The sequence below is a fragment of the Zootoca vivipara genome, chromosome 7, assembly GCF_963506605.1.
Source record: "Zootoca vivipara chromosome 7, rZooViv1.1, whole genome shotgun sequence".
NCBI classification, from domain to species: Eukaryota; Metazoa; Chordata; class Lepidosauria; order Squamata; family Lacertidae; genus Zootoca; species Zootoca vivipara.
The window spans coordinates 13,788,597-13,814,822 of NC_083282.1; positions in this window are offsets into that span (position 1 = coordinate 13,788,597).

Consider the following 26,226-nt stretch of genomic DNA (forward strand, 5'->3'; position numbering starts at 1 on the left):
GTCTATAAGATGCCCCCATGTATAAGACACCCCCTATTTTTGGGGACTCGGGTTTAAGAAAATGGGGGGGGGATCTATCCATGTATAAGACGCCCCCAAATTTTGGACATTATTTTTAAGGAAAAAAACCTAGTCTTATAAACGAAAAAAATACGGTATTATTATTATTTCTATTGAATAGGACACCTCTATTTTCACTGGAGAAATGTTGGAGGGTATGTCTTTGCTTCACTAAATGTGGTGGGTTTCTCTCTGGGCGGGTGGTGGGGAGGTCTTTATTTGGCATCCAGAGATTTGCCAAATAGTGCCTCATCACCATTTTTGAGATGAAACAGTGGGGGCACCTCGTCCCTGCTTTATGACACCACTGTTTGTTCCTGCTTGACTATTGTAAACTGCTTCAAGGGCTATTGCGCTTCAAAGAACAGCCTATAGACAGAAGGCAAGCTGCCAACAAGGACCAATATGGAAATGAAGTGAGTGATGGAGTATTATTAAGAAATGTCTGCATGCTTTTCTACTAGAGAATTCCCTTGTGCTGCTGGATCCATTCTGTCATGCAGGGCAATCTGTCCCCACCTCCTGTCACTTCTTCGTAGCAGAAGGTGGGATTTAGTGTAAATGGTTTCATTATGATACATTAACCCTGCATTCGGTTGATCCCCATGGCTATTGCTTAACTGAGAGTCCACGGTTGGGCTGTTCCAAGAAGGCTCTTGCATAGGTCCCTGACTCTTTGGTGGGTTGTCTACCTGCCGTTGTCAGCGGGACATGTTCACAGAGAGGTTTTGACCCTACAATCCTGTCTGTGCTTTTAGATTGTGAAGCACGTTGTAAAGCAATCCAATCCAGTCTAATTTAAATAAATAATTGCGAGTGGATTTTTTGGGGGGGGGGAGGGGGAGCAGGCTGTATGCCAAGACCCTTCTAATCCCTGGACCCAGCAAATGTTAAAAGCTAAGCAAGGGTTCAAATTCTTGGAATAACCAGGTGAAGTAATAGCCTAAGTTATGGGCTATAAAGGGAACAAAGGCTTGTGTCAGACAATGGATGGGTGAGGCCCCTCCCTCAACTTGCACACACACACCTGAATCCAAGGCTAGAAGAAGCAAGACCCTCTTGGCGTGTTAATGCTGTCAACCCCTCCATCATAGGCTCAGGTTGTATATATGTGTAAATAAATCACAAGAGTGACAATGGAGACAATTCTGATGTTTTGGGGACCATATTTATCCAATTTATCTGGGCAGAGTGAAATATTCAGGTCAGTAAGAGGGAGCTGAGGACTTCTTTTCTAAACTTCTGTTAATGGCATCCAGCTGGGTTTGAACTCCAGAGGCAAACTTTTTATTATTCTCATTTCTAATCATACCAGTGCTCTTCCTTTGTGCAATGCTGTTGTATTTTGCAAATGTTAATGTCACACAGGAACACCAGGCAGGCTTTTCTGAATTGCTTTTATTTAAGCGAGGAAAAGAAAAGGTCTCGTTTCAAGTCTCTCATCAAAAACAGAGCAAAGTAAATAACAGTGGTTACAAGTTTGAAATTATGTTTCCTCAATAAATACATTGTGGTTCCAAATACAAATAATCTAATTTCCTTTTTATGTCACTTCTGGGAAAAGATTTGGTTTTCCCACTTGAGTTTTAACCTCACACGCAGCATTATGACATTTGAAGATATGAAAATTACAGGCTGCAGACTAGACTTGCTCTATCAAAATAAAATAAATTGCTGCTAGAGAAAGCAGAATCCCGTCTGCCACCAAATCCTGGGGTCATCTTTTGATGTGTCCTTGGCTTGAGTTAGTTCCAGTTGATAAGAACTAGTGTGAAAATTCATCACCTGAGAAGAATAGCTTGAAACGAAATTATTTTCTGACTCAACCATGACATTTATCATATCAACACTTGCTTAAATTATTTCTTGTTGGAGGTGGGTTTTTTTTTTAAAGACCATTGAAATTGTGAAAAGAAGCAAAAGTGTTCCACTGAAATGATGTTACATACTCCCAATCTCTCACTGCAATCCTACAAAGCGCATTATCTAATCAAAGATAATGCGGGTTGCGGAAGGGATGTAGAAATCCTCCTGGTTTGGGGTGGGTGATGGGGTTCTGCAAGATAGTGTGCATGAATGAATGCGTAATTCTGATTGGCTAATGGGCCCCCTATTTATTCCTGGCATCTTTTGAATTTGGTCACTCGTGCTGGTTTTGAATCTCCCTCCCACCCGCCACTTGTTTTAAGGTGTTAGCCTGACATTGCTTTGCCTTTCTAGGGGTTCCCTCTATTCAGGGGCCCAGTAGGAATTTTGCCATCTGGCTGATTGGCCTTGCCATTTGGTTTTTGCCTACTGCTAAGCAAATCGTCACAACTTGTTAGGTTGGTGGTTAGGCTTTTGGTTAATTAATTTGTTGGAGGAGGGGTGTGGCATCTACATGCCGACCCTCTTCTTAACATTGCTCCATATAGAAGTATTCCGTTAAAGGAATCCTGGGGCTTTGTCTCTTGTCCTTATATCCCCGCCAAATGGTGGGGCTGGGGGGGCCCTCTTTACAGAGACTGAGCCTTGGGGAACACTCATGGACAAGAGGGGGGGAATGTCTGGGCACAGCTACCTCCTCTCCCATTGGGTGTTTACTTGACTTCCCTTTACGTGTGGGGAAGTCGGAGCTGGTCCTGTCCAAATTGGACAGATGGTGATGGTCCTGACCCAAGTGGTCAGATTTAAATGGTCCTGCCCCTACGGGCAGATGGAAATTGGTCCTGTCCCAAAGCGGGGGACAGATGGTTTAACAAAAAGCCTAAGCCAACACTCAACTAAATAATTGTAATTAAATAAAGTTGTGGCCAAAATAATGCCAAAAACCCAAACCCAAATTAAGTGTCTGGGATGAGTTATTTGGGGGGATTTCGGGCATCCTCATCACGCAAATGTCTATTCAAAAGTATATCCTACTGAGTTCAATAGGGCTTGCCTCCAGGTAAGTGGGCAGCCTCAGATAAGCAACAAGATTTCTGGTATGTTAGCTGAGATCGTACCTGCCTGCGTACTGTCTCGCCAGAGTGGTCCATGTCCTAGTTTTGCTTCTGCTTGGACTACAGCAACGCATAGGAGCAAACTCATAGGGGGCAAGGTCCCTCTGCCCCCCTAAAATATTTGAGGGGGCCGGCCCACCAAAAGCTGATAGGCATTGCCATTTAAATTGTATCTGTGCACTGTGTCATGTGATTGATTGTGTGGGGTCGGGCTTACTTAGGTGGGGGACATTTTTCAGCCCGAAGACTGCATTTACTTCTGGGCAACCCCCTGGGGTTGCGAGTGGTGGGTGGGGGCAACAAATGTGAATTTTACCTTTGTACGCGAGGCACATTTCTATGCACACATCTCTGTCCTCCGCCCAGGAGGCAAACAAGGTTCATTATCAGAATTTGAAGACATATCCCAGCCAGGCAAAAACACTCACTGAAGAGGCAATGCAGGGTTGGTGAGGGGTGTATGGGGAGAGGGCGTGTGACTGGGGAAGGCTGTGCAGGGTCGCGAGACTCCTGAGCACTGAACATTGGAAGTAAGTAAATGCCTAAAATGGGCTAAAGTGTGAATATTAAGTGTACGATGATCCCTCTCCCCAATAAATTATTCCATGACTCCTCTGCCACTTACTTTTTATACTGGTGCAGCTGCTCTTTGATCCAATTTTTATTTTTGTGAATTTGGAGCTTTATTCTCCCTACCTTCCGTCAATTTTAGCTGTGCATGGAAGAATGAGAGTGGTTTTCCCCAACTGCACTAATGTTTGCCTGTGTCTGGTTTGAGAAGAGTTCCATGGCTGTAGGCAGAACCCTTGGAAGGTATTTTGGGATCCAGTACTGTCAGCTGTGGTCCAAGCAACCTTGGTGATGCAGAGGGCCTTCTAACACCTTTGACAAGGTGGTCCAGCTGTGCCTGTATCTGGGCATGGGTAGCCTAACCTCTGTGTCCTGTGTTCTGGCGACCTTTACATTGGATTACTGCAGCATGTTATATATAGGAGACTGTAGCTGGTGCAGAATTCAGCAGCCAGATTGTTGACTGAGACAGGATGTTCCAACAATAGAACACCAATTCTGGCATGACTGCACTGGCTGCCAATTAGTTTTGGGGATAAATTTCAAGGTACTGGCTTTGACTTATACTGCCTAATGTGGCATAGGAGCCCAATACCCGAAGGACTACGTCTCCCCACATGAACCTACCAGTCATTGTCTGAGGCTACCTCTGTGCATGGAATTCTTCTACAAGAGGTCTAGAGGGTGGCAATGTGTGAATGGGCCTATTCAATGGTTGATGGCCATTGCCATGTGGAATGCTCTCCTCAGGGAGACTTGCCTGATGCCTTTTAAAACCTATTTTTAGGCAGCAGGCAAAGACTTCCTGCCTTAATTTGAAGGGTTTTGAAAGTATTTGTGGCCTCTTTTAGTGGGGAAGGATCTGTTAAGACCTGTTTTAATTGTATAGAAGTGCTGTTGTTTTTTAGCTTCTCATTTATTGTGCCTATCGTAATTGTGTCTGTGCATCACTTTGAGTAATTTCCACGAGCAAAGTGGCAAATTAATAGTAATGATGATGAACATAGCAATTAAAAGTATTCCACAATTCCAACTCTGCAGGAGATTAGGAGACGAGAAAGAAGGAGCCACCTGAATCTGTCTTGAGTTATAGCGAACCTGGTTATCATGATTAAATTCCATCTGCAGCTAACAAAGGCTGTCATGGGCAATATGTTGACACAATATCAGTATCTGTGTGCACAACTGAGAAGGAGACAGCACTTTCTCAGCCTAACGTTGAGCCTGACAGAAAACATGATTAAAAACCACAGGACAATGCCCACCAACCTCTCCACATGGAAAGTGGGATGGTGCTCAAACACATTCCACACAAATGAAAATACAGAGGAGCCGTTCTGGATCTTTCACAAATGTGTGTTTTTTTTATGGTAGAAGAAATAGTGGTTTAGAAGTCTGTTATTCCATAATTGTTGTTTAGTTGTTTAGTCGTGTCCGACTCTTCGTGACCCCATGGACCAGAGCATGCCATCCCCTTCATGGACCAATGCCTTGTTGTGGTGAAGGGGCTTGAATAGCTCAGAGAAGCTATGAGCTATGCCGTGCAGGGCCACCCAAGATGGACAGGTCATAGTGGAGAGTTTTGACTAAACGTGATCCACCTGGAGAAGGAACTGGCAAGCCACTCCAGTATCCCTGCCAAGAAAACTCCATGGACAAAGACAACAGGCATATTCCATAATAGCAAGTGAATAATGTTGGCATTGTGAGGAAGCATGCAAAGCCAACCCCTCAGGAGAGAAAAAAAAAGCAGCTATACCACTATGAGAAGCAAGAGCAAAAGACACCTAAACTTATCAGAACTATTTGGTTTTTCTTGAGGTTCTTTGGATTTTGGTACACCTTAGCAGGGAACACGCACCTTTGCATTGGTTTTGTTTAGGGTGAAATCCGATGCTACCACTACTAGCTCCACACCTTCAGCTTCTCTCAAAATTCCTCAGATATTTCACATGATATACACTTGAATGATATATTGCCATCATTCAAGAACATATTTTAACCAAGCTCGTGAGAGGAGTGACCTGAGGAGGGGTCTTGAGGAGAGTGCTGAGAGGCAAACAGAGGGACCTGGGGGTCGCATACAGCCCTTGGCTAAGAGTCGTCATCCCCCCCCCTCCACTCCCTGTGTGTCATAGAAAGTTGACATGACTCTCAGCAGGAGCACTGCAACTGCCTTTCCACCCTTCTTTTTTATTTGCTTTTCTCGCACGTAGCGCTTTATCACTTACATTCCATCTTGTTTCCTCCTTTCTAAAAAAATAAGGTGTTTGCGGTGTAAAAACTTAGGCGCTCGATCATTTTGTTTTCAGCTGCATGCCTTATGGATTTCAGAAGCAAGATCAGCTTTTGTTATATTGTAAGGTAAGGTAATTCAGGCTAGATGTGTTTCTCCCCTCAAAAAAGAGAGAGAAGGCGGGCGATCATTTGTATCAATTTTCCAATCCTTATGAAAACCTCAAAAGCATCTATGTCCTTTGTTATGGGGTCTCCCTTGTATTAGATGCTCTATATACCTCTCAGCAGCCTTTCAATAGCGTAGTTATGCTGAAGATGATGCATTTTGAAATCTAGCTTTAAAAGCTTTTGGTTCCCATAATGACTACCTGCGTGCCGACTCGGGGGACTTCATTTGTGTTCTCTTTGCACTCTCACAGCTGTCTTTCTCTTCTGCTATGAAGCTTCCTAATTGGCTGGCACCCAAATATGGGAGATGTCACTTTTGATTGCATCAGAACATGATATTCTGCTAGTCACCGTAATGAAATATTGTTAGGTGACGTCTTTGTGCAAATATAATGTTTGTTTTGATCGAAAGAGACGTGGAGTTTCAGTACTTTTTCGCCCTGTTGGATGTGATGGTATTTAATAAAGCTGATGAAAAGCCCACAGTGAACACAAGAGTTCAGATGTGTGATGAGCGTCAGTTTGATGAGGAAGTTTTAGCTGGGGGAGGAACTATTGTTTTAGGTCTCTTCTCTCAACATCAATAGTGTGTCATTCAATTAACCTGGCACTACAGATTGGTTAAGGGCTTTATTGGTTATGACAACTAATATAGTTGCATGTGCAAAAAATTAAAGGGTAAGCTATTTCTTTTGAAAGAAAATGTGGTTTCCCTTTGAATATTCTCATTTCAGGAGAAGATTAAATTTTCCAATAACTCCAGGGTCAGCTAGATAATTGCAGAAAAATGTATACGGAAAAAGGTCTTAAACACATTTCTAGGAGGTTTGTAATCAAGTTAATTTTATGTGGCATAATAAAGCACAATCCTATTGTGTTTGTGGAGGAAACACTAATTATCTTCGCTGCTCTGGGATAAGAAAGCTATTTGGAGAAAATGATGGGTACCTCAAATTGCCTCTTCAAGATGACGTCAGGGACTAGCCTGAGGAGGAATGGTGGAGACATCCTCCCCCTTCTCCTGAACCTTCCAGAGAAGAGGAGGACAGTATAGATTTACAACGGTGGTTTGCAGAGGGTCACAGCTCAGAGATAGAAGAGAGGCAAAGCTGGGAAATAATGGGAGACGCAGAGCAGGAACAGCTGGCTGACATGTTACCACTAGAGAGCATTCAAGACCCCCCTTCTCCGAGAACCTGGTGAGCAATGAAAGTAGGAGAGCAGAGAGCCCAGAAGCAATTGTCCCTCAGCAGACACCATAAGGGAGGTGGGGCTGCTGATGTATGAGAAGGGAAGGGGGGGAGGAGATTACTCAGAGCAATGCCATTATCCAATAGATGGCATTTCTACATCTCTCTCCGTTAATATTGAATAAAAGAACTTGGTAAGAGCTTCTTGTTTTTCCATTACTGGCAGCCTGCCGTGAGGGAGGGGGGATGGATTCCATGAAGCCTGACAGCTGGCAGCTGAAGTTGCAGCCAGGAATGTAAAAGAGGTTTCGGCCAGGACCAACCAGGTCTTGAACCACGACTTGCTGGTGCTCTGTGTGTGTGTGTGAGGGGGGGGAGGGAGGGGTGGAAAGGACCATAAAACCCACTTTAGGCTTCATGGCCCCAACCCCAGAGTGCCCATCAGTTCTCTTTGACCCGGCCTATCAATGCATCTCTCTTTCATGGATAACTGCCTTGTCAAGGGGAAGGGGCTTAAATAACTCTGAGAAGCTATGAGCTATGCTGTGTAGGGCCACCCAAGATGGACAGGTCATAGTGGAGAGTTTTGACTTAATGTGATCCACCTGGAGCAGGAACTGGCAAGCCACTCCAGTATCGCCTGCCAAGAAAACTCCATGGACAAATACAAGAGGCATATAAAAGTTATGACGCTGGAAGATGAGCCCCTCAGGTCAGAAGGCATCCAACATGCTACTGAGGAAGAGCGGAGGACAAGTACAAGTAGATTCAGAGCTGATGAAGCGGCTGGGCCAAAGCTGAAAGGTTACCCAGTTGTGGATATGCCTGGAAGCAAAAGGAAAGTCCAATGCTGTAAAGAATGTACCGAATTGTGGGAGGCAGTGGAAGACAGGAGTGCCTGGCATGCTCTGGTCCATGGGTTCACGAAGAGTCGGACATGAATAAACGACTAAACAACAACAAATCAATGCTTCTAGATCAGCCCTGGAGCTATTCCTTTGTAGAAGCTAATGCATGGAAGGGGAGGAGAACCATGCTGATGATGTTGACATCTGGAAAAGGACCATACACAGGTACATGTACAAGCCTATGCATTACTATGGAGTGATGTCTGAGCATACAACATGCTAGGAGATGGGCTGAACAGGATATGTGCTGTCAGGGGTGTCATCCCCCTCATTCCCTCTCTGTGAAAATGTAAGCAGAATAGTAATGTGCGCCTAGAGTAAATCTCTGAAAAAAGGATCACCATGGCTCAAATATGGTTTCAAAGCCATCCAACTTGGGTGTCTTTAAAAAAAGGATTGGACAAATTCATGAAGGCTAAAGCTATCAATGCTGAAAAGCCACAGGAGAGTAGAGTGACCTTGTGTTTGAATCCTGCTTGTGGATTTGCCACAAGAATCCAGGTGGTCACTGTGAGAACAGGATGCTGAACTAGATAGGCCATTGGCCCAATCCAGTATGCTCTTCTAAGGGTGTGTGTGTAGTCTATATAAATAATGTTTCAAATAATATTCAATTAAACCTGCTTAGTATTGCAGTCTGAGGTGCCCTTGTGTTTGAAGTTTGCACTATGCAATTCACTTACAGCCTACAATGGGTTCCTGAAATGTCTCTGAATTTCATCAAATGGTTATGGAAAATATCAAAGCATTTTCAGCAGCATATAGCTGAAGATTGCCCTGTTATCAGTTTGGATAAAGTGGTTCATTTATCTTGTAGGTGCAACAACAATCTGGGTGTTCTCCAACCTGGTGCCCTCCAGATGTTTTAGACTATAACTCCATCATGCCTGGTCAAAAGCTTTAGCTACTGATGTGGGTGGGAGTTGTAGTCCAACAACATCAGAAGGACTCCATGGGGATGGCTAGTCTAAAAGACAATGTGAGAGGGACATGGACTGACACCTCTCTGTATTCCCTCCACCCCATTCCTCATGCTGAACATAGCATGTGAGAGCCAGTGGTGCTGTAGTGGTTAGAGTGTTGGACTAGAACCTGGGAGACCAGTGTTCAAATCCCCAGTCCGTGACTTTGGGCCATTCACCCATTCTGAGCCTAACTTTCATCATAGGGTTGTTGTGGGGATAAACTGGGGAGATTGAGAGCTAAGCATACTGCCTTGAGCTCCTTGAGAAATGAAGTGAATAAATAAATAATAAAATGTCATTGCCCTGGGCATTGTCTCAGCCATGTCCCATCACCCAATGGTCTAAGGCAGGCATCCCCAAACTTTGGCCCTCCAGATGTTTTGGACTACAATTCCCATCTTCCCCGACCACTGGTCCTGTTAGCCAGGGATCATGGGAGTTGTAGGCCAAAACATCTGGAGGGCCACAGTTTGGGGGTGCCTGGTCTAAGGGGAGGGTGGGGCAACACACAATACAACAACATAATATTATATAATTTGTTCAACACAAAACTGCAAAAAAGTGGTGGGAGAGACACAGTGGCATTGTAGGAGCTCCGTAAGACCTAGAAGGATAGTGGCAGCTTTAGGCAGCCGACTGGGAATATTTGTAATTAGGAAAGAGGAAACAGTTGAAGTCAAAATCTAGGCTCCCATTCAGTTGCCTTTCAGATGGAATATTAGTATGTCTGAGATGAAGAGTGTGGGCTGTATCCTTGTCATTCAGCATGAATGTAATTATAAGTCAGATAATAATGTTCCACAGACAGACAGATGATTACTGTAATTCCAGGTAATGAAATTGCTAGGAAGTCTGTTTAGTGCTTGGAAGCCAGAACTAAGTGCATTAGGCTCTCTTAATTGTTTAAACACTAACAGAGTGTGTTTGCTGTGCAGTTAGATACCCCCCCCACACTCCATTGGTTCTAGTTGGTGAAGAATGCAGTCCCTCAAAACCTCCCTCTGCTTCTACTTTTCAGTAATGTAGTAGCAAAAGTGCTGATAGTGTCTTCTTGTTCCTGGAAATAGCCAGCTGAGGAAGCCAAGGTGTGGTTTAAGCTATCTCCACGTTCAGTATTTAAAAGGCATGAGAAGAAATGGAAGCGGTGGTGTGCAGTTAGAAAGATGCAAGTCATCTCTGAGAGAGGGCAGCTACCCAAACCCCAGTTAGCCTCACCATTGCGAAACACTTACGGCAAAAAAAAAACACACACATTAAATTATAGTGGTACCTCGACTTATGAAGGCGATCCATTCCGTGGTGCTCTTCGTAAGTTGAAACTTTCAGATGTCAAAGTGTTCATTTTGCGCATGCGCGAGCGCGATTGTGCGCTTCTGCGCATGTGCGGTCCCGCACACCGCTTCTATGCAGGCACAAAACGTGCACACGACGAAAAGACTTCCGGGTTTGCCGACTTCGTAATCGAAACCTTCGGAAGTCGAGGCATTCGGATGTCGAGGTACCACAGTATGCTTAAAGGTAAAGGGACCCCTGACTGTTAGGTCCAGTCGCGGATGACTCTGGGGTTGCAGCGCTCATCTCGCTTTACTGGCCAAGGGAGCCGGCGTACAGCTTCCAGGTCATGTGGCCAGGATGACTAAGCCACTTCTGGCGAACCAGAGCAGTGCACGGAAACGCCATTTACCTTCCTGCCGGAGCTGTACCTATTTATCTACTTGCACTTTGATGTGCTTTCAAACTGCTGGGTTGGCAGGAGCAGGGACCGAGCAACGGGAACTCACCCCATCGCGGGGATTCGAACCACTGACCTTCTGATCGGTAAGCCCTAGGCTCTGTGGTTTAGAGCGCCACCTACATCCCATCAATTATACTTAGGAGAAGGCTATTTCATATTAATGGGAACTTTCCCTGCAGATACACACACACACACACACACACACACACACACACACCCCTAATGGTTATGAGTGGTGGGGTGGGAAAGAAAGGGTGAGAATCAGAGTGAGAGAGGACAGGGTGATCCACCCCACTGTGACCTTTGTCCCTCTTGACTTTCAGATCCATTCCTGCATGCCACGGACCTACCCTTTCCTAAGATTACCCTCCAGGGAATTCAGTCCTCAGCATTAAAAAAAGAGAAAAGTTTCTCCACCTCTAGGCTTTTAGATGGAAGCTAGAGGCCATCCATCATCTTAAGTACCAGTGGCTCCCCTCTGTCAGAAGCCATTGAAAGTTGATGTCAGAGAATGTTTGTATGTATGTATGTATGTATGTATGTATGTATGTATGTATGTATGTATGACTTGCCCCAGGTATATCATAATATATCAAGACTGACTCTGAAGCAAAGGTGTGAGCTGTCCTTTTGTAGAAACATGGGTCTTCTGTGGCCAGGGCCGGCTCTAAGGCAAGCCTGGGTGGCGCAGGGCGTCAGGGTGCTGGGCTGCCAGGGGGGCGCCGCGTGGTGAGAAACGGGGTGGGGGGCGCCAGAGCGATCATTGCACCACGGTGCCAGGGTGCCCAACATGCTTAAGACGGTCCTGTCTGTGGCCTTACTCTTGAGACAGCAGGGAGCATTGCATTTCCCCCAAATCCATGCTGACTCATCAGTGACACTCAGTATCAGTATAGTGAGCCTAATTGGGTGTTGATCCTTCAAATTGATACACTTATTTTGAATAATTAAGTCTATCGCTCAAAACACTTTCCCCATTCATAAGAACAGTAGTGTATATTTTATGTATTTTTGTACATTTTTAAATGTATTTTAATCTTTGTTGGAAGCTGCCCAGAGTGGCTGGGGAGGCCCAGCCAGATGGGCGGGGTGTTAGCATTCCGTAGCTGGGGTGGGTGGTGGGTGGGCAGACGTTAGTCTGCCGTCACACAGCTAACAGAAGCCAGAGCAAATTGCGATTGCCTTCAGCTTGAAGAACAACACACAGGAATCAATGAGTAGTGTCTAACTACTTTATTAAAGAGAGAGAGGTGCAGCGTAGCGTCTGGCATCTTGCATAGCTGAAAGAGAAAGTGTACAGAGTACAGTGAAAAACATCACGTGAGCATAGGGAGATAAGGACTTCCTTTCTCCTGGGAACAGACCCAATAACATCACTAGCCTGGCTCAAGCTGCACAGCTCGCCAGTGTATAGGAATCCCAACACGGGGTACAATTATTATTATTATTATTATTATTATTATTAGCATTTATACGACAATATGCGGGACCCAGGTGGCGCTGTGGTTAAACCACTGAGCCTAGGGCTTGCTGATCAGAAGGTCGGCGGTTCGAATCCCTGTGATGGGGTGAACTCCCGTTGCTTGGTCCCAGCTCCTGCCAACCTAGCAGTTCGAAAGCATGTCAAAATGCAAGTAGATAAATAGGAACCGCTACAGCGGGAAGGTAAACGGCGTTTCCATGTGCTGCTCTGGTTTGCCAGAAGCGGCTTTGTCATGCTGGCCACATGACCTGGAAGCTATACGCCGGCTCCCTCGGCCAATAATGCGAGATGAGTGTGCAACCTCAGAGTCGGTCACGACTGGACCTAATGGTCAGGGGTCCCTTTACCTTTACCTATACAACAATATAATAAGGACCATGGAAGAATACCTTTTGGGTGAAACACATTTGGATTTGCTGTATAAGATATTTTTGGTGAAGCTTGGTTGTTTGTTTTTACACTTACATTTGCCTTACTCATTTATATGGCCAAATTAGTGTTATACCATTTCAACTGCTACTCATTGTGTTTTTTTGGGGGGATACATTTCCTTCTCTTTAGCTCATCTCTCCTATAGGAACATCATTGCCCACCAGTGGTGGCTGGTACCAATTGGGACTGATAGGGTGGAAGGCAGTGAATCTCGTAACAGGCTAAAGAAGAATCAACCAAATCTAGAGGCAACCCGAGGGTAGCAGTTTCCACTGGTGCCTACCCGATTGTCCCAGGGTAGTTGGTAAAGGGCCCAGAACAACAAATCACCAACCGTTCCAGTGAAATGTTGAGATACTGTTCAACTTTGTTGTGTGTTCATTGAACCAGCCATCTTTTTCATGTGCTTCTGCAGCTCTTAAAGTTGAATCACAGACGTCATTGCACTTTCTGTTGCTCTTCCTATGCCATGTGAGCAATTCATGCCAAAGAGCTCAGCATGGCTTTTTGAACTCGAAAACATCAAAAAAATATAGAGGCAATTCGAAATGACTTGGTTAGGGGAGCAAGAGTATGTAATGGCTGAGTGAGACAGCAGCCAGCATAGGGATATATACTCTATGAACTGCATCTTGGAATAAAGAAAGAGGCATGTTGCATAGCTTGAGGAGCACCAGTGATCCCTGAAATGGAAGTATGACAGGCCTCATATAATGAGGCTTGCAGTATAAAAACTCTTTAACTCACTGGTTGCTTTTCTGAATCAGTGGTTCACTCTCACTTTTCATCAAAATAGCAATTTCTGCAGGATGTAGTGGGGGGAGAAGCAAACAAACATGAAAAGGAGCCACATGGAACGGGAAATCTGAAAATACTCTTGAGCGATCAAGCCTCCCAATGTTCCGCCAGGGAGCGTAATTAATTTTAAGAGGACTTGCAAAACTGCGCAATGTGTTATTTACTAGAGATCTAGGATTTTGCATCCTTGTCGCAGTCTGTCTTTACACAGATCTTTGTGGGGGCCCGGCCCATTTGTCATCGTACTTGTCTCTTAAAAAGCACCAGTCAACTCTTCAAGTTGAAAGGAGGTGTGGAAGAGGTTATGGGTCAAGTTAGATGGGACATTAAATTGTGCAAATGCAATGAACCTACATGTTTTGTGTTATGCAAAATGCATCTTCAGGACCAATAGGTGGTTGGGAGATGATATTTACCTCTTTCTCTCCCTGCCATGGTCTTGACAAAAATGGCTTCTGTCTGCTATCTGCATTATAAGGGACACTCTTCTTGGTGAAAATGGAGACTTCAATTGAAATGCAAATAACAGTTTCCAAGAAGTTGGGACTGTCGCAGCAGCGCTGGAGGAGGACAAAGCTAAAACACGTAGCAGAGTTTCCCCAAAATAGACCAGAGGCAATTGTACTTCATCCAGCTGAGAATTACTTGCTACTGAAGGCAAATGAGCATAATGGTCACAAATGCAAAACATTCAGGATTGCCACAGTTCAGTTGCAGCACTTACAACAAAACTTATAAACTAAAAACAAGACTAAGCCTTAACACTAAGCATCCTATGTACAGAGCACCACCCCAGAACAAAGAGATAGAAATGAGAAAATAAGTGAGTGAGACCCAGGCTCCTCCTGGTCTTACTATTATAGCCAGCCCGACCTTGACCGAAAGATAACAGAACCAGTTTAAACCAGCTGTACTCAGCTTCCCAGAAGGAATAGCCAAAACAAAAACATTCTGCCTGTTTCTTTCACATAGAAAGAAAAACCTTCGAGAACCCTCTTGAATTAATCAGTATAGGAAAGATCTCTACACATCAGATCAATAAAAAGTTTGTGCTCCTTTTGACATACCCTCCAACATTTATTCAATGAAAATAGGGACATCTTAAGGAAAAGCGGGACATTCCGGGATCATATCAGAAACCAGGACAGCTTCTGTAAATTTGGGACTGTCCCTGGAAAATAGAGACACTTGGAGGGTCTGCTTTGAGGCTCTCTGAATTGTAGGTGCCAACTTGGTTGAGCCCAGCCAGTACTCAACTGGCAGGCTGTAGCTCTTTCAGCAATAGTAAGGTACTTACTCCTGGAGACATTTGCCTATTGGTCCAGACAGGGAACCCTGGTTCTGTTAAAGTTGTGTTCTAGAGAGATTAGTATAGGCCAGGCATCCCCAAACTTCAGCCCTCCAGATGTTTTGGACTACAATTCCCATCTTCCTCAACCACTGGTCCTGTTAGCTAGGGATCATGGGAGTTGTAGGCCAAAACATCTGGAGGGCCGCAGTTTGGGGATGCCTGGTATAGGCACAGATTGTTTTGGTAGGCCGAGGAGCTCCTGCAGTTTACAATCAAAGCTGAGCATCATTGCTCCACCCTTTGCTTTGTAGTTTTATTTTACGATTTCATTGTAAAATCGATCTGCTTTAATTATACTTTTGTAACCTGCCCTAGGACTGCTCAGTGAGCAGTAGGTTATAAGCACAACAAATAAATAAAAAAAATAAAGCAGTATGTGCATTAAAAAGAATAAGAAATAACAGGATTTAAATACAAAGCGAGAGAATTGATGTTTTCTTACAATCTTGGGCCCACACTGAGGCCAAAGCAAATATTGCTTATGGGATGTTAACTCGGAGAACCAAATCTCTTTGTGAAGAACTCATATTAAAATTATTTATGAATCAACAGAAGAGCAGCATCCAGCAGGTTTCTGCTAAGATGAGCTTGTTTTGATTTTTTGTTAGAATATCTAAACATATTAATAGCCCAATGCTGTGCAGGTTTTCTCAGAAGCAGTTCCTACTGTGCTAAACAGGACTGACTCCCAAATAGGAGAATATAGAGGGTTTCATCAGCCTTAACTGATACCCCAAGCTGTTCCATTTTCTTCAGGCTGCAGGTTTGAAGTTGATATTTAACTGTTGCCTTCCGTGGAAGATGTGGGGTGGGGAACATCTCACTTATGGGCATAATTAGGCCTGCCAATCAACTCCATTTGGTCCACAAGCCCATTCTGGCCAACCCATACCCACCTGAGGTCATGTATGGTGCCATATACCTGTATATAAATAATATAAGATTATCATCCTATTGTGTGAACCCCTCTACCTGCAGTCTGAAGTGTGCAGCCAAGACATAAATTTACCGTATTTACACCCTAGGAAACATTCCCCTGCAAAAGTCAACACGGGGACTAAATCCTCCACAATTTTGCCACGCCTTGGCAAGTTCCCATTTATACCTCCCGAAACAGTTATTTCTCAGAAGGCTTCTTTTGCATCAGATATTTTACATTCAAAAGCAGAGAGCTGTTCAGTAGTGAACTCCTTAGGATATTTGGTGTAGGGCAATATAACATAAAAGTCCTCTTCTTCAAGGGATGTTGCTCTTTATAGCTGTACCAGCACATAATTCCAATCTGCTTATGTTTACTCTTGAGCCTTAGGTGCAACAATAATTCAGCAGAACAACAGACAATATGAAGGTTGCTTTTCCCCCCAAACATAAACCAAACACACAAACCGCATTATCTGTGTGGCACAGATAACACTGCACAATGCTTCTTGCGGTATTAAGTGTACAGCGGCAATTCAGTGTAGATATGTAGTGATCAGATGGGGTTTAACAAATATAATTCAAGGCTTGTCCTTCCTGTCTAACTGGGGGAAGAATAGCTACAGGTAGGAAGCTGTGTTGGTCTGACATAGTTGAAACAAAATAAATAAAAAATCATTCCAGCAGCACCTTAGAGACCAACTAAGTTTGTCATTGGTATGAGCTTTTGTGTGCATGCACACTTCTTCAGATACCTGAATCGGATGCATCCAATCTCTTTGGAATGTTTCGTCACCCTGTTCTTGGATTTTTCCAGTCAAATTTGCTATTTCTGTGTACCCCATGAGTTTCTGCTGCCATTCTTGGACTGTGGGTATTTCATGTTGCTTCCATTTCTGTGCGAGTAGTATTCTCGCCACGGTAGTAGCATAAAGGAACAATTTCTGGTCACTCTTTATTATTTCATCTCCAACTATACCTAGCAAGAATGCCTCTGTGTGTTTTTTTATGAAAGTGCATCCAAAAATCTGCATCACCTTCCCGACAAGGGTCCGTATAGTTAAAGCTATGGTTTTCCCAGTAGTGATGTATGGAAGTGAGAGCAGAACCATAAAGAAGGCTGATCGCCAAAGAATTGATGCTTTTGAATTATGGTGCTGGAGGAGACTTGAGAGTCCCATGGACTGCAAGAAGATCAAACCTATGCATTCTAAAGGAAATCAGCCCTGAGTGCTCACTGGAAGGACAGATCTTTGGCCACCTCATGAGAAGAGAAGACTCCCTGGAAAAGACCATGATGTTGGGAAAGATGGAGGGCACTAGGAGAAGGGGACGATGGAGGATGAGATGGTTGGACAGTGTTCTCGAAGCCACCAACATGAGCCTGACCAAACTGCGGGAGGCAGTGGAAGACAGGAGTGCCTGGCGTGCTCTGGTCCATGGGGTCACGAAGAGTCAGACACGACTAAAACAACAACATATTTTCCCAGAAAGCTTTAACTTTTTCACATAACCACCACATGTGGAAAAAAATTCCTTCCTTCGATTCACATTTCCAACAGTTCTTATTTTTTATTGTCTACATCTTTGCTAGCCTGCCTGAAGTAAGATACGACCTATCGGTAAAGGTAAAGAAACCCCTGACCATTAGGTCCAGTTGTGACCGACTCTGGGGTTGCGTGCTCATCTCACATTATTGGCCGAGGGAGCCGGCGTATAGCTTCCAGGTCAGGTGGCCAGCATGACAAAGCCACTTCTGGTGAACCAGAGCAGCACACGGAAACGCCATTTACCTTCCCGCTGTAGCGGTTCCTATTTATCTACTTGCATTTTGACGTGCTTTCAAACTGCTAGGTTGGCAGGAGCTGGGACCGAGCAACGGGAGCTCACCCCCTTCCAGGGATTCAAACCGCCAACCTTCTGATTGGCAAGCCCTAGGCTCTGCGGTTTAACCCACAGCGCCACCTGGGTCCTCAAGATACCACCTATACATCATTTTTAATATATTTTCCTTCAAAGTTACACAAACGGTAAATTTTAATCCAATGTTCCATAACTTTAACCATTTGTGGCATAAAGAGGATGAAGAAATTAAAGTGGTCATGACAAAGTGGGCAATTGATATACAATATGTGCATGTTCTGTTCTCACAGTGACCAACCAGATGGTCATGGGAAGCCTGCAAGCATGTGCAAGAGAAAAGCTCATGGCTGCCTCGTCCCCTTGTATATGCTTACCTACACATAGCATGGAGGGAAGAGCAGACACTTGGTTCCTAGCTCATTGCACAGCTGGGGTCAAACTGGGTTCACCTGTGAGAAAACATGAGAGGGACGTGATGGGGTCCAAGTGGGAGAAAGCACTGGAGGGAGAGGACCACTGAACCACCATCCCCACCCCAAATCTCATGCCAGGGCTGCATGTGGGAGGTAGTGCATATCTGAATTAAGGGTCAGGTTCATATTAAAATTTCACTGCACAAAAGTAATTTCCGTGAGGAAAATGCATGCTTACTGAAATCTGTGAAATGTGAAGAGAGTATAGCAGCTGCCTAATTTGCAGACTCACATTGTGGAAAACATTCATGCCACATTTCACACATTACTCTTAGAGCAAACACTTCTTCTTTTTTAAGTAAAGATTAACTCTATGTGGAAATCTGGTAATGAACTTGCAGTTGCTGCCTGATCCAGAGAAAATATTCCAACCATTAGTAATTTGCATTTGTTAATATCTATGCAAATTTAAATTGCACACTAATTAGCTTTAAATCTGCCCACTGACTTATCCTGATTAGCAAAGTTTTTTTTTAAAAAAAACAAACAAACAAAAACAAAACAAAAATAATAATCATCCCAGGGTGTATCCATCTGTTGTCAATTTAGTTTGCTAAGTTCAGGACCTGAGGGTCTCTACTTTTAAGGTTTGTACAGACGGGAAAATTCCACCAGGCACACATTTGCTTAGGGCAGGATTGTGATGGGAAAGGCTTCGCCCAGCTTCATCTTCTGTGTGTTCATGCTGAAATAACTCAAACTGTGGTGCACTCTTAGATCATATAGCCACTTTCCCATGGTGTCAGGAACTTCTAAAGTTGTGTAACTGCGTTCTCTCAGGGAAGAACTTTCCAATTCTGGCTTTTCTCTACTTTCCCAGGTTAGTCATTTCTCCTTTGGGGCAAAAAGGAGTATTAAGTGTTTCCTTTTGCAAATGAGCCTTTTTTGCTTGAGCTCCAGTGTGTTTTGTGTTTTGTGTTCTGGTTTTGCCCTTTGGCTCTGATTCTTGATTTGTCCTGTGATCCTTGTTGTCCTTTTGTTCTGATCCTGACTTGCTCTACCAGTGATTCCTTGCAGATCCTCCAAATGCCCCTATTTTCCAGGGACAGCCCCAGATTTACAGAAGCTGCCCCACTTTTCCTTAGGATGTCCCTATTTTCATTGGATAAATGTTGGAGGGCATGGAGTTATGCAGCCCCAGAGCCAAGGAGATAACTAACAATACAACCTTTAGAAGACATCTGAAGGCAGCCCTGTATAGGGAATATATTTTTTTTTTTAAAAAAAGTGTTTTTATTATGTTTTTATACATGTTGGAAGCCACCCAGAGTGGCTGAAGCAACCCAGTCAGCTAGGTGGAGTAGAAATGATTAAAGTATGATGATGATGATGATGATGATGATGATGATGATGATGATGATGATGGATGTCCCTATTTTCATTCGAGAAATATTGGAGGGTGTGTTCTTTGGCTTTTACTCTCTCGTCTGGATTTTTGTCAGTCCTGACTCCCAGTTCCTAGAGCAGGCATCCCCAAACTTCGGCCCTCCAGATGTTTTGGACTACAATTCCCATCATCCCTGACCACTGGTCCTCTTAGCTAGGGATCATGGGAGTTGGAGGCCCAAACATCTGGAGGGCCAAAGTTTGGGGGTGCCTGTCCTAGAGCCTGATTCACTCTTGCCTACTGATGAAGGCCAGCCATAGATTCATTCATCCCATAGCACCTGGGTAACATTTAAATGAGGGCAAGAAAAATCATGTCCTTGCTACCCAGTTGTTGCCTTTGATCCCATCTATGTAGTAACTATGTGGCAAAGACCTGCATGATTGCTCTAGTGTAGTGGTAGACCTTTAAACAATACAGTGGTGCCCCAGAAAGCATGGCGCCTCTGCTGTCATTGTAAGCTCCAAAGCAGAGATAGGGAATTGACAGGTGTTTGGCTAGGCCTGATGGGAGCTAGAGTCCGGCAGCATCTGCAGTACCACAGGATCCAGTCTCTGGGACCTGACTTCCATGCTCCCAAGCAAGTGCGCTTTGGATCGATCTCATAAGGAGTCCCTGCAGGTTTGGAGCCTGGCAGGCTTAACATTAAATGTCCTCACGGAAACCAACTTCTAAAAGCAACGTGTTCTCTTTAACCAAGCGATGTTTACGCAATAAAATATATTGCTTTGCCCGAAAAGCAGTGCCCACGGAAGGAGGTTTTTAGGAAAATGCAGATTTACCCAGAGAAGATTTATGGGCTGATCTGACATGCTTGATGGCTGCAAAAGCTCAATACTTTAAAAGCAGATAAGACTTCAGCAAATGACCTCACATTTAGACATCTACATATCTGTTATGGTAAATGCATGGGCACAAAGCCCTGGGATTTTGAAGAGCACTTTAAGAACCTTTGAACATTTTTGCTGAATTCTATTTTAACAATAGCATTATGATTTGCCTGAGATTCACTAAAACCTGACATCGCAAGCTGCGCTTTATATATACTGTAGATCACTGTAAAGCTGTTTGCAAACAGCCTTTCAGAGTTCTCCACCCAGTTTGTTAAGGAGCAACTCTGTTGCCAGCTTAACCCCACCTTGAATCTCACAAAATGGTAGAGAATATTCATTTTTTAAAAAATAAGAAAAAGCAAAGTGTCCTTTTTTCCTTGGGGGTTCACAAAAATGCTTCTGTGAAATTTCTGCTCAGCTGCAACTTAACGGTTTTATGCTGTACCAAAAATCTTGAAAGCGTGAGGCAATGACACTGTTTTATGCCACCGCTGAGCAATACCCAGATCCAGACTATTAACATTAGGCTTTTTTTTTGCCATTCAAATGTTTGGATGTGAAATTTCTACCTTGACATTCAAATACTTTAGAGGTTTTTTTGTGGGCTGGATTTTTGTTGTTCTTGCAGTTCTTCAAAATGAAATCAGTGAGGCTTACTCCCAGGTAAGTAGTGTTACGATTACCGCCTTAATCCACTCCCTACTGTGAATTTTTAAAAGCAATGGAATGCATTTTTCATTGTTGTTCTTTTCACATGGAAAAAAATGCCTTCTTTTGTTACCTGCGGACTTTATCTCTGGTCCTCGGTTAATGACAGAGGATTTCAAAACCATGCTTACTATAATAATTTAAAACATAAATTAGCTTCAGCATTCAGTTTCAACAGATGCATGTGCATGGCCATTTTCTGTACAAAACACACATTTGTGAAATAAAATGCTGCATGACAAAAAGGGCTTGCATTGCGATAACATGAGAGTGCCTATAAAATGCTGAACATCCCCAAGGGAATTCCTACAATCCAGAACACAAAGAGCAAATAATAAACTGGTTGCTAAATTCTCTTCCCTGACGCCTGAGGGAGGAATCTCTCCGATCCACTAGTGATCTGAGCGACTCAGGATCTAGCAGATCTTCAACTCGGCTGGCTGGTTCCTGGCTCAACCAGGCTACGATGGCATCAGATTCCAACCCTGGCTCAGCCAGAGAAACACTGTCATAACTCTCCCATTCTGGTCCAACTTGGGCCCCAGCCTGCTGAGGCAAACCTGGCTGGACTCACATTTATTTCCTGAGTGAGGGAAAGGAGACAGGATTAGGTTCACACTGTGAAATCAAGAGTGGGCCCCTCTTCCTTGAGAGTTAGAATTGCAGCTATAGAGGGCTCTTCATTAACTTTGTCTTTAAGGTGCCATGAGACTCTTGGTTGCTGCAGCTGCAGAAAGCTAACAGGGCTACCCTCTGGAAATTCATTAACTTTGAAAGGGAACATGCAGGGAAGGTAATTTATTCATAAATATCTGTTGATGGATGAGAAGCAGATGCCTTTCCTGAGCTACAGTTCTATGTAAAATAATACATGTATTTTCTACCAGGAAATGATGAAAGGGAAGAAAGATTTCTGTGAAATTGGCAGTAGAATGGAAAATACCAAAGGAAAACTTGAATGTTGGAATGGATTGGGGGCATGTTCACACATTCATACCCACAAAGTTTTTGAGACAAAGTATGACAAATTCAGCAGGAAAAGAGGGCACAGCTGGCAGATTTGAAGCCAAATGAAGTACAGTGGTACCTCGGTTTATGAACACAATTGGTTCCGGAAGTCTGTTCATAAACTGAAGCGTTCATAAACTGAAGCGAACTTTCCCATTGAAAGTAATGGAAAGTGGATTAATCTGTTCCAGACAGTCCACGGAGTACTTAAACTGAAGTGTTCATAAACTGAAGCGAACTTTCCCATTGAAAGTAATGGAAAGTGGATTAATCCGTTCCAGACGGGTCCGCGGAGTACTTAAACTGAAGCGTTCATAAACTGAAGCATGGGTGTAATTGGTTCCGGAAGTCTGTTCATAAACTGAAGCATTCATAAACTGAAGCGAACTTTCCCATTGAAAGTAATGGAAAATGAATTAATCCGTTCCAGATGGGTCTGCGGCGTTCATAAACCGAAAATTCATAAACCGAGGTGTTCATAAACCGAGGTTCCACTGTACTTACACACTAGTCCTATTCTATTATGTGTGCAACAAAGGACAAACAGATATGGATCTGACCAGGGTCTGATGTGAACTTCATAAACACTGTACCATCTCTAATTCAGCAAGTCCGCTTACCTTCACTGGTGGACGGCACTGTGGGCAGGCCTTGGCCCCCGCAGTGATCCAGCCGGGAGTGGAGATCAGAGCCCTCCTCCATGCTGTCCGGCCACATTGCCAGCATTGGGGCCCCGCCCCCCACCCAGGGACGGCCCTGCTATCCAATCAGCGCAGGCAGGAGGTGTGGCTTTGGGATATTTAAACCGAGGTGCAGCCGGGGACCATCCTCTTGTGCTTTTCACTAGCTTAGGTAGACACCCAGACCCACAAATAAATTCCTGGCTTTTCTGAAATCCGGCATCAACCTTAATTTCCATTGAAATTTGGATCCTTTTACATACAGGCACTGTTCTCACCTGATGTGCCATGCAAGTATTTTTCATTTGAGCATCTGTACCCAAGCACAAAGCATAGAAATGGCCTATAGATATCTATTTATTCTGTAAGTGGCATGTGCTTTTAATGAAAACATAACCAGACTGTCACTATTTATTGAGACAGACCAAAATTCTTAAAGTAAGAAGTGAGTGAATCTACCATGATTTTTACATGGAGCAGTGAGCATGTAACAGGTAAACCAAACAACATTGGCAAATGCAGAAATGATGGGATCTTTGTGAAAGAGAATTCCTAAAGCTCTAGGGCTCCTCCAGATGACCTGTTCTATTGAGCATTAATCCTAATTTGCTAGCTTGCACAAAGTTTGCATGGAAATTAGACTATATTTGATTTTCAATGAGCATTTGTTCCGATTTTGTGGGGTAGGGCAATGAGCATTCATCCTGATTTGCTTGCAATGTGTTTATGTCTTCCCATTAATCATTTGTTCATCCCACACTTGTCTTTCTCTGTCTCCACCACTTTCTTAATTGCAAAAAGTCATACTGGCTGACATTGATTGTGCAGCAGTTACAGGTTGTGACTCATGAGTGCAGTAGGAATGAGGACAAAAAAATACTGTTGCATGCTACCCCAATCTCCCAGTGGTATAGGATTCCGGGGGTTCCAGATGCTTACCCAGGGATTGTGTTTCCTTTGAAATGAGGGACAGCAGAGACTGTGGTGCCTTTCTGATATATGGTTTATTTACACATATATACAACCACAGCATAAACACCCCAAGAGGGTTTGGGGCCAGTGTGGTGTAGTGGTTAAGAGCAGTAGTCTCATAATCTGGGGAACCGGGTTCGCGTCCCCGCTCCTCCACATGCAGCTGCTGGGTGACCTTGGGCTAGTCACACTTCTTTGAAGTCTCTCAGCCTCACTCACCTCACAGGGTGTTTGTTGTGGGGGAGGAAGAGAAAGGAGAATGTTAGCTGCTTTGACACTCCTTTGGGTAGTGATAAAGCGGGATATCAAAGGCAAACTCTTCTTCTTCCATAGCTACAGCCTTGGATTTCAACACAAATCAGGCATGACTTTGTCTCTGGCTCCCCAGCTGGCTTTCAACTTTAAGTGCACATAACTCAACTCTCAACAATGACCTTTGTCTTACTACCAAAAAGTTGAGGGAGGGAAGCCCATCCATTTGTCATCTGGCACTGAGACATTTCCTTTGTTACCTTAACAACTTCTGCTTAGGCCATTTCCTCACCAGGAAGCTAGCCTGGCTATTCCAGGAATTTATATCCTTGCTTACATTTTAACATTTGCTGGATCCAGGAATTAGAAGGGTCCTGGTATACAGCCTACTCTCCCCCAATTCATAATAATACTGTCATGGGCCAGGAGTCATTCATAACAATACTATCATGGGCCAGGAGGGGAGAACATGATGTGATTCTACCTGCAGCTGATAAGCCTTCAAGGACTCAGAGGAGAAGGCGCTGATGAGAAGCAGCTGGTTCCAGCCTTTTTAAGCAGAGCTTCCAGCAGCAGTCAGAGGCTGGAAACAATGCTTGCAGTTCCTAGCCCTAACTTGCTGCTTCCTGCTCATCTTGAGCCTTGAGCATCAGATTCTCTGACCCCTGGACCATCTGAGCACGTGGGTTGCCAGTTGCCCAACCCTAGGACTGGACTTAGATACTGACTCCAGCCAAGTACACCTCAGAGACTTTGCTGGTTTTTTGGCCTCCCACTCCACTGAGCTTTGCTTGTTGCTGCTCAGCACAAGATTACAACAATACATGTGTACACAGCTTTATTTGGTCTATCTAGCAGGTAAGTGGGGTTAGCATGGCAGTAGGTCAAGAATCAGCCCTTGTTGTTGGAATGGTATTTTCGGCAAACAGTCGGGAAGCGCCCAGTGCACACATGGGAGTTGTCCAATGGATGTGCTGTGGGCCAAGGCATCTGGGATCCCACTGGGCAGCCAGGATTCGGGATTGACACAGGGTCAGGCCCTTCCTGAGTTAGGGGAGTGGCTTGTGCCTATTCTCACCAACCCCCTTTGGGGTCTCCCTTTATGCTTTGATGCTTCCCAGTGCCATTTCCGCCCAAAGGCACAGCAAATTATAGAGCAACCAAGAAAGAACGATGCAGTCGCCATGGGAAAGGTGAAAGCCTTCCAATTCAATACCAACTGGGGCCAAGATTAAAATTCCTGACAACTAGTGACTTGAGAGTCTAGTGAAGAATTAGCACTCAGGGCAACTTGGTAAGAAGCCTTGCAGGGCAAATTGGCCCCCTGTATTGGGCAGCTGGGGCTTTTAAGCTTTTGGTCATCCTGCCTAGATAATTCTTTCACAATATTTTTTATCGTCTGGCAGGATCTTGTAAGAACCAGGCAGAAGGATATAGCCTCTCCTCCCACTGCTGCTGTGTCACCAGGCAAATGATGCCCCTCGCTAGGGGGTTAATTTGCCTAGGGAAAATTGAACCCCTAGTCTGGGTGGCCTCCTCATGGGGGGATGGGAATCCCATGGGCTTGGAGTCCTGTGTCTCTGTGCACAGAGCCATCAGAGAAGCACTATACCCATATTCACGTCTCTTCCTGAGGACCAACATTTTGCTTTAAAAAATGATCTGGGAAGGGTTGGAGAGGAGAGTCAAAACAAAAATATTTTCATTCCGCTCGGTATTTTAAAATTCGCAGCGGTGCTGTGTGTGTCATATTTGTGCCTTTTAAGATTTGTTAAGTAATGGGTATCTGCAGGAGCTAAGCTTGGAATTAAATCTTACACTGAGATGAAAATCTTGTCATATTGTAATTTCAAGATGGCAAAGCCACAACCTTTGATCTGAATGTTTGCTTTGCGCAGGGTCCTCCTGACAGCTTTGCTATGACAAAAATTGGATTGCTCTTAGAAAAATGCAAATCAAAAACTCTTTTTTTTACTTAAGCTTCTTCCCTTCCCCTTTGCAGAGTTATTTAAGTGATTCCAAATGGAGATAGCTAAAAGTATTTTTTTTAAAAGATGCATTACTATTTCTAGGCAACGGTCCACAGCCCTCAGTGTCGCCTATTCCTACTTCCAGTGATGGAGTCTTGCTTTCATTACTTCGAATGATAAAACATGGAAGGATTTAACTATTGGTATAGTAGATGTTTGTTGATAGCTTCATAATAAGCCGGTTCAGACAATCATATCTCAGCATAATAAACTGAGTTATGAA